Source organism: Cebus imitator, unplaced genomic scaffold, assembly GCF_001604975.1.
Source record: "Cebus imitator isolate Cc_AM_T3 unplaced genomic scaffold, Cebus_imitator-1.0 Scaffold14, whole genome shotgun sequence".
NCBI classification, from domain to species: domain Eukaryota; kingdom Metazoa; phylum Chordata; class Mammalia; order Primates; family Cebidae; genus Cebus; species Cebus imitator.
Window position 1 is genome coordinate 9,292,140 of NW_016107329.1, and position 14,069 is coordinate 9,306,208.

Genomic DNA, 14,069 nt, shown 5'->3' on the forward strand with positions numbered 1-14,069 from the left:
GGTGAATCCTCATTTTCAAAACTGCATGTTGAAAACATGAAAACTACTTATTCAAATAATTTCTTCAAAAAAGTATGCATGTTCTGACTGTGGAATCAGTCTACTGGTTAATTAAAGGCAATTTTAATCACCTTAAAATTTTTTTTTTTCATAGAAAGGAGAGATGTTACATGTTTCTCAAATAAATAGCTTTATGTAAGTCCAATAAAAAAATCCAACAGAATTGAATGAAGACCTACAAATGCTTATGCCTAGCGGGAATCTGCCTGCCACCTGTGGTATCACAATTCAAAATAGGTGCTGAATTCAGGATTCTGAAACTAAGTTTCTATTACCTGAGCTCTAGCAAAATGTAAGGTTCAGTTACCTCAGCTAGTATAATGTCTTCCCTCTCCAAATCCAGAATGATTATACTGATAACCTCCATTGTGGGAAGAAAGTTACCCAGGTGCCATGGCAAGAGACTGAAAGCACAGTCTGTCCCAGCATAATAAATAACTGACGACTTAGTTATAGCAATGATACCAAATAGATTTACTAATTACTTAGTTATAGCAATGATATATTTACTGATTATTTAGTTACAGAAATGACACCAAATAGATGTTGGATTCAATCACATAATCAATTATATAATCAATCTTATTATGTCCTTATTCTGTATAATCTTTACGTTAGAGTAGGAACATTTTAGCTTTATAGTATAGACATAATCGGGTGAAATATAATTTGGAACTGAAGGAACATTTCGAGAAGTGATCAAGAGGTGAGAGTAAATGCCTTGCAGTAGTGCCAGCACCTGGGAAGGCACTCATTACTTAGCAGGCTGGTCTTGTGGTAACACCCGCGCCTGGGGAGGCACCCATTGCTTAGCAGGCCATGAGGGGGAGTTTCCCTTTCACTGGGATGTTCAGAGAAAACTCTGCTCTGTCTGGCTCTCAAGGAAGGTGTGACACTAGCCAGGCTGGCAAGAAGACATCCAGGGGCTTAAACACCTCTCCGTGGTGCTGTGCTCCGATGGTCACCATCCTTGTCCACTTACATGTTCCACTTTCCCACCCGATGCTCCCTTGTAAATTTTTAGAAGCTGTGAGAAGAATAGAGGAATCCTAAAAGCCTTTGATCTCTCTGACAAGTGCATAGAAAGACACTGACGTACGTGCCTCCCCTCGTTGCAGCGGCTATCAGAGAGGGAGGGGCCTCTGTACTGTATCCGCGTGACCCCCTGAACTGTGCCCACGTGGTCCCTCATGTTGTAAAAATGTGATTTGCTTGATCCCTACCAATCATGTCAGATGAGTCACTCTCTGGTCCTGCCCTCTGCCTTGTATGCAATAAATATCAGCACGTCCAGGCATTCAGGGCCACTGCTGGACTCCACCCCTTGGTAGCAGTGGCCCCCGAGTCCAGTTGAATTCTCTTTTCTCTATGTCCTTGTCTTTCTTTTCTATGATCTATCGTCTCTGCACACAAAAGAACACCCACTAGACCCTGCAGGGATGGACCCTGCACTCCATGCTGGAAATGCTGTTCATATTGATCCCCTTGGTGATAATTCTGGCTCCCTCTTCCTCCCCAGCCTCCTCTCTGATCTGCACAACCACCTTGCCCTCCACAACACAATCACCTTGGTGCCTGCCATCTTGGTATCTATTATCATGCTGGTAGCCACCACCCTGGTATCTGCTTCCTATATATGAAGATGTCTGGAAGCCACCATAACCTCTACCTTGATAGCCACAACTGTGGCCACCATGATAGCCACTTGGCTGGAAACCTGAATCTTGATAGCCACCATCTTGGTAGCTACCTTCTCCTCCACTCCCTCCATCTGTCCAGCCTCTTTTTGGTTATTTCCTCTTTCTCCCCTTTGGCCGCCATGGTCATAGCCACCACGTCCACCTCTCCCGCCTCCTCGTTCATGACCTCTTCGTCCGGCATATGAGGAATGTTCATAGCCACCTCTTTCTCCTCCTCGGCCTTCTGTTTGCTCTTGGAGCTATCTTGCCTCTTCTGCCATGGTGGCATCTCTGGGAGTGGAGGTTTGATTTCACTGGGTCTACCACCTCTGTCAGGCACCCTGCCCATCAACACCTTATTGGCACCACAGTCTTCTCTTATAGAGCTTCTGCTTGTCCTTAAAATCTTTGACAAGTGCTGTCTTGCAGCCAAAAGATGGGTAGCAGAAATAGTACTTTTAGGGGATAGGACCAAACTTTTCAACTGGTAAACCTTGGCTAATTGTTCCTTCTGACTCTTAGCTCTGTCAGACCAGCCCAAAGACTGTACAGTGACATCCAAACGTCTTATGAGTAACTTTCTCCAGACTTCATACAAACAAAACCTCCAAGAAATATATGGGACTATGAAAAAGACGAAACCTATGACTGACCGGAGTACCTGAAGAGATGAGAATGCAACCAAGTTGGAATACATACTTCAGGATACTTTCCAGGAAAACTTCCCCAACCTAGCAAGAGACGCTAACATTCAAATTCAGGAAATACAGAAAACCCCACCCTAAGATAGTCTACAAGAAGATCAACTCCAAGACATGCAATCATCAGATTCTCCAAGTTCGAAATTAAGGAAAAAATGTTAAGGGCAGCCATAGAGAAAGGCCAGGTCACCTATAAAGGGAAACCCATTGGACTAACAGTGGATCTCTCAGTGAAAACCCTACAAGAGAAGAGAGTGGGGGCCAATATTCAGCATTCTTAAAGAAAAGAATTTTCAACCCACAATTTTATATCTGGCCAAACTAAGCATCCTAAGTGAAGGAGAAATAAAATTCTTTTCAGACAAGTAAATGCTGAGGGAATTTGCCACCACCAGGCCTGCCTTGCAAGAGCTCCTGAAGGAGGCACTAAATATGGAAAGGAAAAACTGGTACTAGCCCTCCAGAACACACAAAAATATAAAGACCAATGACACTATGAAGAAACTGCGTCAACTAGTGTACAAAATAACCAGCTAGCATCATGATGACAGAATCAAATTCACACATAACAATATTAGCCTTAAATATAAATTGGCTAAATGCCCCAATTAAAAGACACAGATTAGCAAATTGCAGAGTCAAGACCCATCAGTGTGCAATATTCAAGAGACCCCTCTCACTTTCAAAGACACACATAGGCTCAAAATACAGGGATATAGGAATATTTACCAAGCAAATGCAAAGCAGAAAAAAAGCAGAGATTGCAATTCTAGTCTCTGACAAAACAGATTTCAAACCAACAAAGATCAAAAAAGACAAAGAAGGGTGTTACATAATGGTAAAGGGATTAATTCAACAAGAAGAACTAACTAAATTCATATGCACTCCACACGGGAGCAACTGGATTCATAAAACAAATTCTTAGAGAACCAAAAAGAGATTTAGACTCCTACACAATAATAGTGGAAGACTTTAACGTCTCACTGTCAATATTCAACAGATCAGTGAGACAGAAAATTAACAAAAATAATCAAGACTTGAACTCAGCTCTAGATCAAATGGACCTAATAAGTGTCTACAGAACTCTCCACCCCAAAACAACAGAATTTATACATTCTCCTCAGTGCTACATGGCAGTTACTCTAAAATCAACCACATAACTGAAAGTAAAACAATCCTCAGCAAATGCAAAAGAACTGAAATAATAACAAACAGTCTCTCAGACCACAGTGCAACCAGATTAGAACTCAGGGTTAAGAAACTCACTCAAAACCACACAACTACATGGAAATTGAATAACCTGCTCCTGAATGACTCCTGGGTAAATTATGAAATTCAGGCAGAAATCAAGAAGTTCTTTGAAACCAATGAGAACAAACAAAGAGACAATGTACCAGAATCTGTGAGACACAGCTAAAACAGTGTTAAGAGGGAAGTTTATAGCACTAAATTCTCACATCAGAAAGCTGGAAAGATCTGAAATCAACACCCTAGCATCACAATGACAAGAACTAGAGAAGCAAGAGCAAACAAATCCAAAGCTAGCAGAAAACAAGAAATAACTAAGATCAGAGCAGAACTGAAAGGGATGGAGACACGAAAAACCCTTCAAAAAATGAATGAATCCAGGAGCTGGTGTTTTGGAAAAACATTAATAAAATAGACCATTAGCTAGACTAATAAAGAAGAAAAGAGAGAAGAATCAAATAGATACAATAAAAAAATGATAAAGGGATATCACCATTGACTCCACAGAAATAGAAACTACCATCAGAGAATAGTATAAACACCTCTACGCAAATAAACTAGAAAATCTAGAAGAAATTGATAAATTCCTGGACACATACAACCTCTGAAGACTAAACCAGGAACAAGTCAAATCCCTGAATTGACCAATAACAAGTTCTGAAATTAAGGCAGTAATAAATAGCCTGCCAATCAAAAAAGCCCAAGATCAGATGATTCACAGTCAAATTCTACCAGAGGTACAAAGAAGAGCTGGTACCATTTCTTCAGAAACTATTCCAAACAATTGAAAAGGAGTGACTCCTCCCTAATACATTTTATGAGGCCAGCATCATCCTGATGCTAAAACCTAGCAGAAACACAACAACAAAAAAGAAAACTTCAGGCCAATATCCCTCATGATCATCAATGAGAAAATCCTCAATAAAATACTGGCAAACTGAATCCAGCAGCACATCAAAAATCTTATCCACCGCAATCAAATCAGCTTCATCCCTGAGATGCAAGGCTGGTTCAGTATATGCAAATCAATAAACATAATTCATCACATAAACGGACCAATGACAAAAATCACACGATTATCTCAATAGATGCAGAAAAGACCTTTGATAACATTCAACATCCTTTCATGTTAAAAACTATCAATAAACTAGGTATTGATGGAACATATCTTAAAATAGAGCTATTTATAACAAACCCATTGCCAATATCATATTGAATGAGCAAAAGCTGGAAGCATTCCCTTTGAAAACCAGCACAAAACAAATATGCCCTCTCTCACCACTCCTATTCAACATAGTATTGGGAGTTCTGGCCAGGGCAATCAAGCAAGAGAAATAAATAAAGGTATTCAAATAGGAAGAGAGAAAGTCAAATTGTCTGTTTGCAGACAACATGATCCTATGTTTAGAAAACTCCATGTCTCAGCCCCAAAACTCATTAAACTGAAGCAACTTCAGCAAAGTCTCAGAATACAAAATCAATGTGCAAAAATCACAAGCATTCCTGTATACCAACAATAGACAAGCAGAGAGCCAAATCATGAATGAACTACCATTTACAATTGCTAAAAAGAGAATAAAATGCCTAGGAATACAGCTAAGAAAGGATTTGAGTACCTCTTCAAGAAGAACTACGAACCACTGCTCAAGGAAATAAGAGAGGACAAAAACAAATGGAAAAACGTTCCATTCTTATAGATAGGAAGAATTGATATCATGGAAATGGCCATACTGACCAAAGTAATTTATAGATTCAATGTTATTCCCATCAAACTGCCATTGACATTCTTCACAGAATTAGAAAAAATGACTTTAAAGTTCATGTGGAACCAAAAGCTAGACTAATGAAGAAGAAAAGAGAGAATAATCAAATAGACACAATAAAAAAAAGAGCCCACAGAGCCAAGACAATCCTAAGCAAAAAGAACAAAGCTGGAGGCATCACACTACCTGACTTCAAGCTATACTACAAGGCTACAGTAATCAAAACAGCATGATACTGGTACCAAAATAGACATATAGATCAATGGAACAGAATAGAGACCTCAGAAACAAGACCACATATCTACAACCATCTGATCTTTGACAAACCTGACAAAAACAAGCAGTGTGGAAAGGATTCCCTATTTAACAAATGGTGCTGGGGAAACTGGCTACCCACATGCAGAAAACTGAAACTGTATCCCTTCCCTATACCTTATACAAAAATTAACTCAAGATGGATTAAAGACTTAAATGTAAAACCAAAAACCATAAAAACCTTAGAAGAAAACCTGGGCAATATCATTAAGGACATAGGCATGGGAAAAGATTTTATAATGAAATAGGCAAAAGTAATTGTAACAAAAGCTGAAATTGACAAGCGGGATCTAATTAAACTAAAGAGCTTCTGCACAGACAAAGAAACTGTCATCAGAGTGAACTGGAAACCTACAGAATGAGATAAAAATTTTGCAATCTACCCATCTGACAAAGGTCTTACCCAAATTTACAAGAAACTTAAACAAACTTACAAGAAAAAAACCAAAGAACCTCATCAAAAAGTGGGGAAAGGGCAGACACTTCCCAAAAGAAGACATTTATTCAGCCAACAAACATGAGAAAGGCTCGATATCACCGATCATTAGAGAAATGCAAATCAAAAACAATGAGATACCATCTCATGCCAGTCAGAATGCTGATTATTAAAAAGTCAAGAAACAATAGATGCTGGCAAGGCTGTGGAGAAACAGGAATGCTTTTACACTGTTGGTGGGAATGGAAATTAGTTCAACCATTGTGGAAGGCAGTGTGGCAATTCCTCAAGTATCTAGAACCAGAAATACCATTTGACACAGCAATCTTATTACAGGGTATATACCCAAAGGAGTGTAAATCATTCTATAATAAAGACATATGCACACATGTTTATTACAGCACTATTCACAATAGCAAAGAAATGGAACCAACCCAAATGCCCATCAATGATAGACTGGATAAAGAAAATGTGGTACATATACAGAGTGGAATACTATGAAACCATAAAAAGGAAGGAGATCATGTCCTTTGCAGGGACATGGATGAAGCTGGAAGCCATCATCCTCAGCAAGGTAACACAGAAACAGAAAACCAAACATCATATGTTCTCACTCATAAGTGGGAGCTGAGCAATGAGAACACATGGACATAGGGAGGGGAACATCACACACCTGGGCCTGTCAGTGGGGGAGGCGAGGGAAGGGAGAACATCAAGACAGATGATGCGTGTGAGGCTTTTTTTTTCTGAACAGCATCTACAGAAACCAGCTGGAAGCACGTGAGGCTTAAAACCTAGGTGATGGGTTGATAGGTGCCACAAACCACCATGGCACATGTGTAACAAATCCTGCAACTTAAAGTAAAAAATAGATAATAAATAAATAAATAAATAAATAAACATTTTAAAAACTTCGCTCGTAGGCTTTTAAAAGTCTTACGAAGCTATTACCACAATTTTCGAAAAGCTGTTCTTTGAAGAAAGAAGAGTAGATATTAAGAGATTTGCTGTTTACACACTTTTTTTGGACAGTAGATGTGCACTTCACACTTATGCTTTCCACTCAGTTTATTCCACACCTATTATTAGTTCCCAACACCTGGTAATATTTGGGAGGAAACAAAGATTGCACTTTATTTCTAACCTAATCCACATACAGCGTTCCAATTGTTTTAGGGGAGGGAAACCATGGCCAGACTGTCCTGAGCTCCCAGGCTAGGAAAAGCAAGCATTGGCAGGCACACCCAGGACCCTGCTGGGGCGTCCTGCTTCAGGTCTTCCCTGGGGTGTATTCCCTTGAGGTGGGAGTCACAGCCCGGCATTTGGGGGGATGAGCAGGTGTCTGTCTGCTCCTCAGTCCTTCACGCCCCTCCTCTCTCGGGAGTGCAGACCCACTGTGAAGCCACGCAGCCCTGTGTAGCCCTGCAGATGACTGCTCTTCCTTGTGGCTTCCTGGCTATGTGAGGGAGGGTTCCAGGGTGTGAAGCCTCTCAAGCAGCCGTGGCCCAGCCAGTGTAACTGTGCCATCTGCAGTCCCTAGTGAGACCTGGTACTTGCGCGGCAGCTATCATGTTGGTGTTGGGGAGGAGGTACAGCATGCTGGCCAGAGGCACAGCTCTGACCCCTGGTAGCCCAGGATTCACCCCTGGGTCCCCAAGACTAGAACAAGCTTTGCTTAACTCCCCTTTCCCTCAACTTTCCTGTCTGTAATATGAGGATGTTCCTGCTGCTGTCAACTGAATCGTGTCTTCCTCAAATTCATGTGTTCAAGCCCTAACCCCTAATGTGACTGCATTTAAAATAGGGCTGCCGGGCGCGGTGGCTGAAGCCTGTAATCCCAGCACTTTGGGAGGCCGAGGCGGGTGGATCACGAGGTCAAGAGATCGAGACCATCCTGGTCAACATGGTGAAACCCCGTCTCTATTAAAAATACAAAAAATTAGCTGGGCATGGTGGTGCGTGCCTGTAATCCCAGCTACTCAGGAGGCTGAGGCAGGAGAATTGCCTGAACCCAGGAGGCAGAGGTTGTGGTGAGCCGAGATCGCGCCATTGCACTCCAGCCTGGGTAACATGAGTGAAACTCCGTCTCAAAAAAAAAAAAAAAAAAAAAAAAATAGGGCTTCCAGGAGGTAATGAAGGTGAAATGAGGTCCTAAGGTCCTAGTCCTACAGGATTGGTGCCGTAAAAGAAGATCTCTTTCCTCTCCATGCTCACACATCAAGGAAAGGCCATGTGAGGACAGTGGGAAGGTGGCCGTCTGCAGGCCAGGAAGAAAGCCCTCACCAGAAGCCAACGCTGCTGGGTCTCAATCTGAGGCTTTTCAATGCTCGGAGCTGTGAGGAAATAAATGTCTGTCGTTTCAGCCACCCGGTCTGTGCTGTTTGTTACAGCAGCCTGAGCTAGGTCACCTGCCCCGTAAAGCCTCTGGGAGATGTGAGATGAAGCCGGCCTACCACCTGGCACAGGGTACACCCTGCAGGGTGGCTCTTAATACCAGGAGAGCTAGCTTCAGAGTCTCCAAGCCCACTGCACTCCTGGGCTCCTTTCCTCATGTAGCCCTTTGAGAACAGGAGCAGGGCTAAGAAAGCTCTGTGAAGACCGAAAACCCATGTGCACCTGTAAACCCCAGGTAAGGCCAGGACTCAGACCCACTTTGGTATGCAGAACTGAATCACTAGTTCTGCCTTTCCGTGGACACCCCCAGGGGCTCGGAAAGAGACTCTGACAGGAGTATTAGGGTAGAGGGACAGCTCTCTAAGCCCTGAGAACTCAGGGTGCTGATCTAGGAGAGACAGAGGAAGGATGTCCATTATTCTTCAGAACACAAAGGTAGGTTAAAAGCTGCTGGAGTGGCCCCTGTTCCAGCACTCATGCTAATTCTTTTCTTTAAATTGCATTTTAGGTTTTGGGGTACAAGTGATGAACATGCAAGATTGTTGCGTAGGTACACACATGGCAGCTCATGCTAATTCTTTAAAGAACTTGGAGTGAGTTCAAGAAATATTTGTGAATATCTGCTATGAACTACTCTAGCTAGATGCTGGGAGTAGAATTGAAGGAAAAGAGAAATTATCTCTGCCATGTGGAATGCACAGACTTTCCACAATGCTGCAAATAAAAATATGATGACAAATTATGACAAGTTCTATGAAGGGTAATAATAGAACTATGAGTGAGGACTTGCAGTGAAAGCGAATTTAGCTTGGTTGCTCTGGGAAAACATCTTTGAGGACACAGTATGTGAGCCAAGGCCTGAAGGACAAAGTGGGGTTGTGAGCACATGTGAGAGTCTACGGAGACCACAGGGGACACAGGAGAGAGTCTGAAAAAGGCAAAGGCAACAAAATAAGCAAAAACCACCTTACGACTCCGGAAGTTGTAGAAAATGAATAGAAATGCAAATGATCTTGTCCATAGAAATGCAAATTGTGTCCAGCAGAATGCAATTAATGATTACCCTGTGGACGGTGACAGTTTTGCATCTATTCATAAATTCATTTCTATATTCTTTTTAGGACCTGAAATTCAGTAACCATTTATACTCACAAACAACTGTGTAAATATGACAAGTCATTCCTTACATGACTGTAAAACTTTGAATTCTTCTTTGTGACATCTCTATGTCTGATCATCTGAGCTCTACATGTCTTACGATTATTTGTCTCCAATTCAAAACAGGCTTTATCTCTTGTGGAAATGTATAAAGTTTTCTTATCTCTGGATGGTTGTAGAGCAAAATAATCTTTAGATTGCAACCAAATATTGGGAGATCAGGGATTCCCTGGAGAGAGGGGAGCTCCCAGGCCTCAGCAAATTGTCCTGTTGGTTTGAGCCATAAAGATGGCTTTATAAGATAGCTCAAATCAAGTTAATTAAGGTATAATTTGTGGATACCTAGATGATTTCTAAGTAAGATAGAATATTAAAACACTGATTGCTGAGCATAATTTTAAGTTTATATACTTTTGCTTATTTTTATATGCTAGTTAGAGACTATGTCTTTGGGTCATGTTAATGAACTGAGCACCAGTAGGAGATTTGTCAAAGGTTAGGGGCACCTCCACTCAGAGTCCCTTTGTGGTTGCCAAATTGTAAACCAAAAGGCATCTGGGATAGGCCCCAATCAGCTTAGTTTATTTTGCCAAGGTTAAGGACATGCCTGTGACACGGCCTCAGGAAGTCTTGATGACATTTGCCCAAGATGGCTGGGGCACAGCTTGCTGTTATGCATTTTAGGGAGACATAAGACATAAATTAATATATGTAAGGTGTACGTTGGTTCAGTCTGGAAAGGTGGGACAACTCAACGTGGGTGGGGAGCTTCCAGGTCACAGGTAGTTAAGAGACAAATGGTTGTGTTCTTTTGAGTTTCTGATTAACTTTTAACTGAATGCACAGTTGACAGGAATAGTCATTTATGCCTTGGTCTGGCTTAGTGAAACATGAGGGCAAAGGAAGCAATCAGATACGCATTTGTTTCATGTGAGCAGAGGGATGACTTTGAATCCTGTGTGTCCTTGGTCCACAGGGAATTTCCTTGCGGGTCCGTTGTGAGGGAGGTATGTAGCTTTTTTATCTTGGTACATATCTTACTTAGGAATAGAATAGGGGCAGTTCCAAGTTTGTCTTTTCCCTTTGGCTTAGTGATTTTGGGGTTCCAAGATTTATTTTCCTTTCACAGTATTAATAAGTTAAATTATAAAATATCTTAAATTTAAGGAGCTCTGTCTGATTGGCTTACAGAAATACATTAGCATTTATGTAAAGTGAAAATTTCTAAAATTTCAAGAAAATAAGGAAATCGAACTTAATGAAAGCATGCTTTACATGTGATGTGATGTGTGTGTGTATGTATACAAAACCTAATTCAGAAGTGTTCTAAAAATTCAAGTTTAAAAATTAAGCAAATCCTTGGTAAAAGAGACGAATTCAATCCCGTGTAAAATCTAGTTTTAAGACAGCTCTCCCTAATTTAGCAATGTTAAGTAGAATACTTAACTAGTTGGGTTTGTTCTTCCTTAACTAAAACAGGTTTACTGATTGAATAAGCCAATATTGCTCCTTTGTAATTTATAAGATTATAAAAAAATAGCAGCTTTTAAGTAAACGGAATCCTTATTCCAATGAGCTGTTTACTTCAATGTTATGTTGCACTGTCAGCTTGAAGATAATTTTCAAGATCTTTAGATAACCTAAGCTCTTAGAGTGATTTCAAATTGAGCTAATTAAGGTATAATTTGTGAATACCTAGATGATTTCTAAGTAAGATAGAATATTGAAACACTGATTACTGAGCATAATTTTAAGTTTATATACTTTGGCTGATTTTTATATGCTAGACAGAGGCTATATCTTTGGGTCATGCTAATAAATATATTCATTTTTGCCACATTGGAAAGGGATGTGTCTGGCTTATAAAAAGTGGTGTAAACACATCACTAGGCTGCTAACATGTTCACGTGTGACAGGCAGTGAAACAGAACCCCCAGGATGGTCAGATCCAGAGAGAGATTTCTTATTGGGAGTTGGCTCACACGATCATGGAGGCTGCTGAGCCCAAGTCTGCAGCCGACAACCTGTAGACCCAGGAGAGCGTCTGTGGTGTAAGTTCCAGGCCAGGCTGTCAGGCTTAAGACCCCAAAAGGGCTGATGTTTTAGTTAAGTCCAGTGGCAGGACAAGACTGATGTTCAGCCCAAGGTGAGGGAGAGCAGTTCCCTCTTGCTTGGCATGGGCACGGGCAGTCTTTTTTGTTCCCTTCGCCTGACCTGGGTAGGTGAGGCCACCTGCATTGCGGAGGGCCATGTGCTTTGGCAAGCTCGCAGATTCTAGGGTTAGTCTCATCCAGAAACACCTTCACAGACACACCCAGAGTCACGTTTGACTAAATGCAGGGTCTCCCGCGGCCCAGTCAAGTTAGCACAGAGAATTCAGCACCACCCTCGCCCTCAGCTTTCTCTTCTGAAATACGCGTGAACACACTGACAGCAGGAACTCAGGGAGATGCACCCAAGCGGGCCTGCGGTTTTGGCAAGGAGAAAGGGGGTTTTGTCCTCAAATGGCGGCTTTACCCTTTTGATCTCTGGACACTTTTTGCACCCTTAGGACTTAACGAAGACTTCAGCTTCTGTTTATGTAGGTCATAGCCATATTTATTACATTCAACACTGAAGTTGAAAACTTTTTTTTAAATTGTACTTTAAGTTCTGGAGTACATGTGCAGAACATGCAGGTTTGTTATATAGGGATACATGTGCCATGGTGGTTGGCTACATCCATCACCCCATCATCTACGTTAGGTATTTGAGAACTTTTACCAGATATTTATTGATTCATTGAAAGACAGCAAGAACATACTGCATGTTAACAAAAATGAAATCTCAGTATTATTCTCAGTATTATTGCAAAATCAATTTTAACCTGTAGACCCTCTGAGATGTGTTTCAGAATATTTAGGAGCATCATGAAGGACAGATATTGGAAAAATATTTTTATTTGCCTGATTTTACGATATCTGAATCTGAAATAAAAGCTTTGAAATATGTAAAATTTCAGCGAGGACCACTGAATTTTGATGGGCTTGTCCCATGGTGACTGTTTGCGACCTTTTCCTACAATATGCAGGGTCATCTTCCCTTCTCAGTCACCCTCGAGGCCTAAGTGAGCTCCTCAGCCTCCACTGTCCCCGGGTGACATCCAAGCACCCTGCCTGCCTTCCCAGGAATCCTGCCAGATGGGTTTAGCCACAATCCCCCTTGGCCCTGAGATTTCCGCTTACTCTTTCCATCCACTGACTTCACTCTACTCCTTGGCTACAAATTCCCAGTTTTGTGCTGTCTGTGGAGCTGAGCTCATCTCTCTCCACTGCGAGTCCCAATGCAGCAGTTTATCTGCTGAGCCGGTTTATCTGTGAGGTCCTCCGGGCTTGGGGTCAGCACAGCAGGTAGGAGCAGGAACAGGGGGCCAGACTCAGTGCCCAGGGCACTCTCTGTCTGGTGCCTGATTCTTCTATCAGGAGTCACAGAATTGGGAAGGAGCTTGAACCTGTGGCCATTGCCCCATGAGTGAATTCTGCTTTCTGTCTTCAGCAAGTGTCATGGATCGTTTTTCTCTTTCACTGTAGCGTTAGCTGAGTAATTGGGAGTTTCAAGCCTTCAAAAACACAAGGAATGCCTGCTGTACCCTTCTTGCAGGGCTGTGTAGGATCAGGTGGGATAACATGCATCCAAATATATTTAAATATCATGGAAGTAACAGAAACACCCAGACGAGAAAAGCAGAGCACGTTATTCGGAGCTTGCTGTAGTGAGGGCATCAGCTGCCGACGGAGAATTTGGCAGGGATCAGAAGGCAGGCAGGGGAGTGGGAGAGATGTATGATGAAGACAAGGGAGGCTCCTGCAGGCACACCCTGAAGGTGGCTGTTGGCCTGAGGTTGCTGCAGGCTGTGGCTGAATGTGGCATGCCGTGTGAATGCCGTGTGACCGGTGAAGGAGTGTGTTTGGTTCTCTCTTCCTGGTCCTGAGTGGGAAGCAGGGACAAAAATTAGGGAAATTATTAATCAAGCCTGGGCCATCGGGGCTGATTGTTACAGTCACTGTTTGTGGTCTGACTTCCTGCAAGTCCAACCTGCAGCAGGTGGCTGCCAGGGCTGGGCTCTGCGTCTCCATCCGGGGCTGGCTTCCGGGGCAGCAGCTGCATGCTGTGTGTCCAAGCTCTGTTTTTAAGTCTGGCCTGGCCACTGTCCATGTGTGCACCTAGTTTCTACATAGGTATTAAAGACATAAAATTCCTAATATGTGACTAAACTGATTTATGACATTAGTGTACAATATTTCTAAAAATAGAGTATTTTTAAGTAAAATTCCAA

At 42.0% G+C, this 14,069-nt stretch overlaps 1 pseudogene; it reads right to left on the reverse strand.

Annotated features, from left to right (window-relative positions):
* Nucleotides 1-368: 368 nt before the first annotated feature.
* On the reverse strand, nt 369-2,361 carry LOC108284432 (annotated as a pseudogene).
* Nucleotides 2,362-14,069: the final 11,708 nt, after the last annotated feature.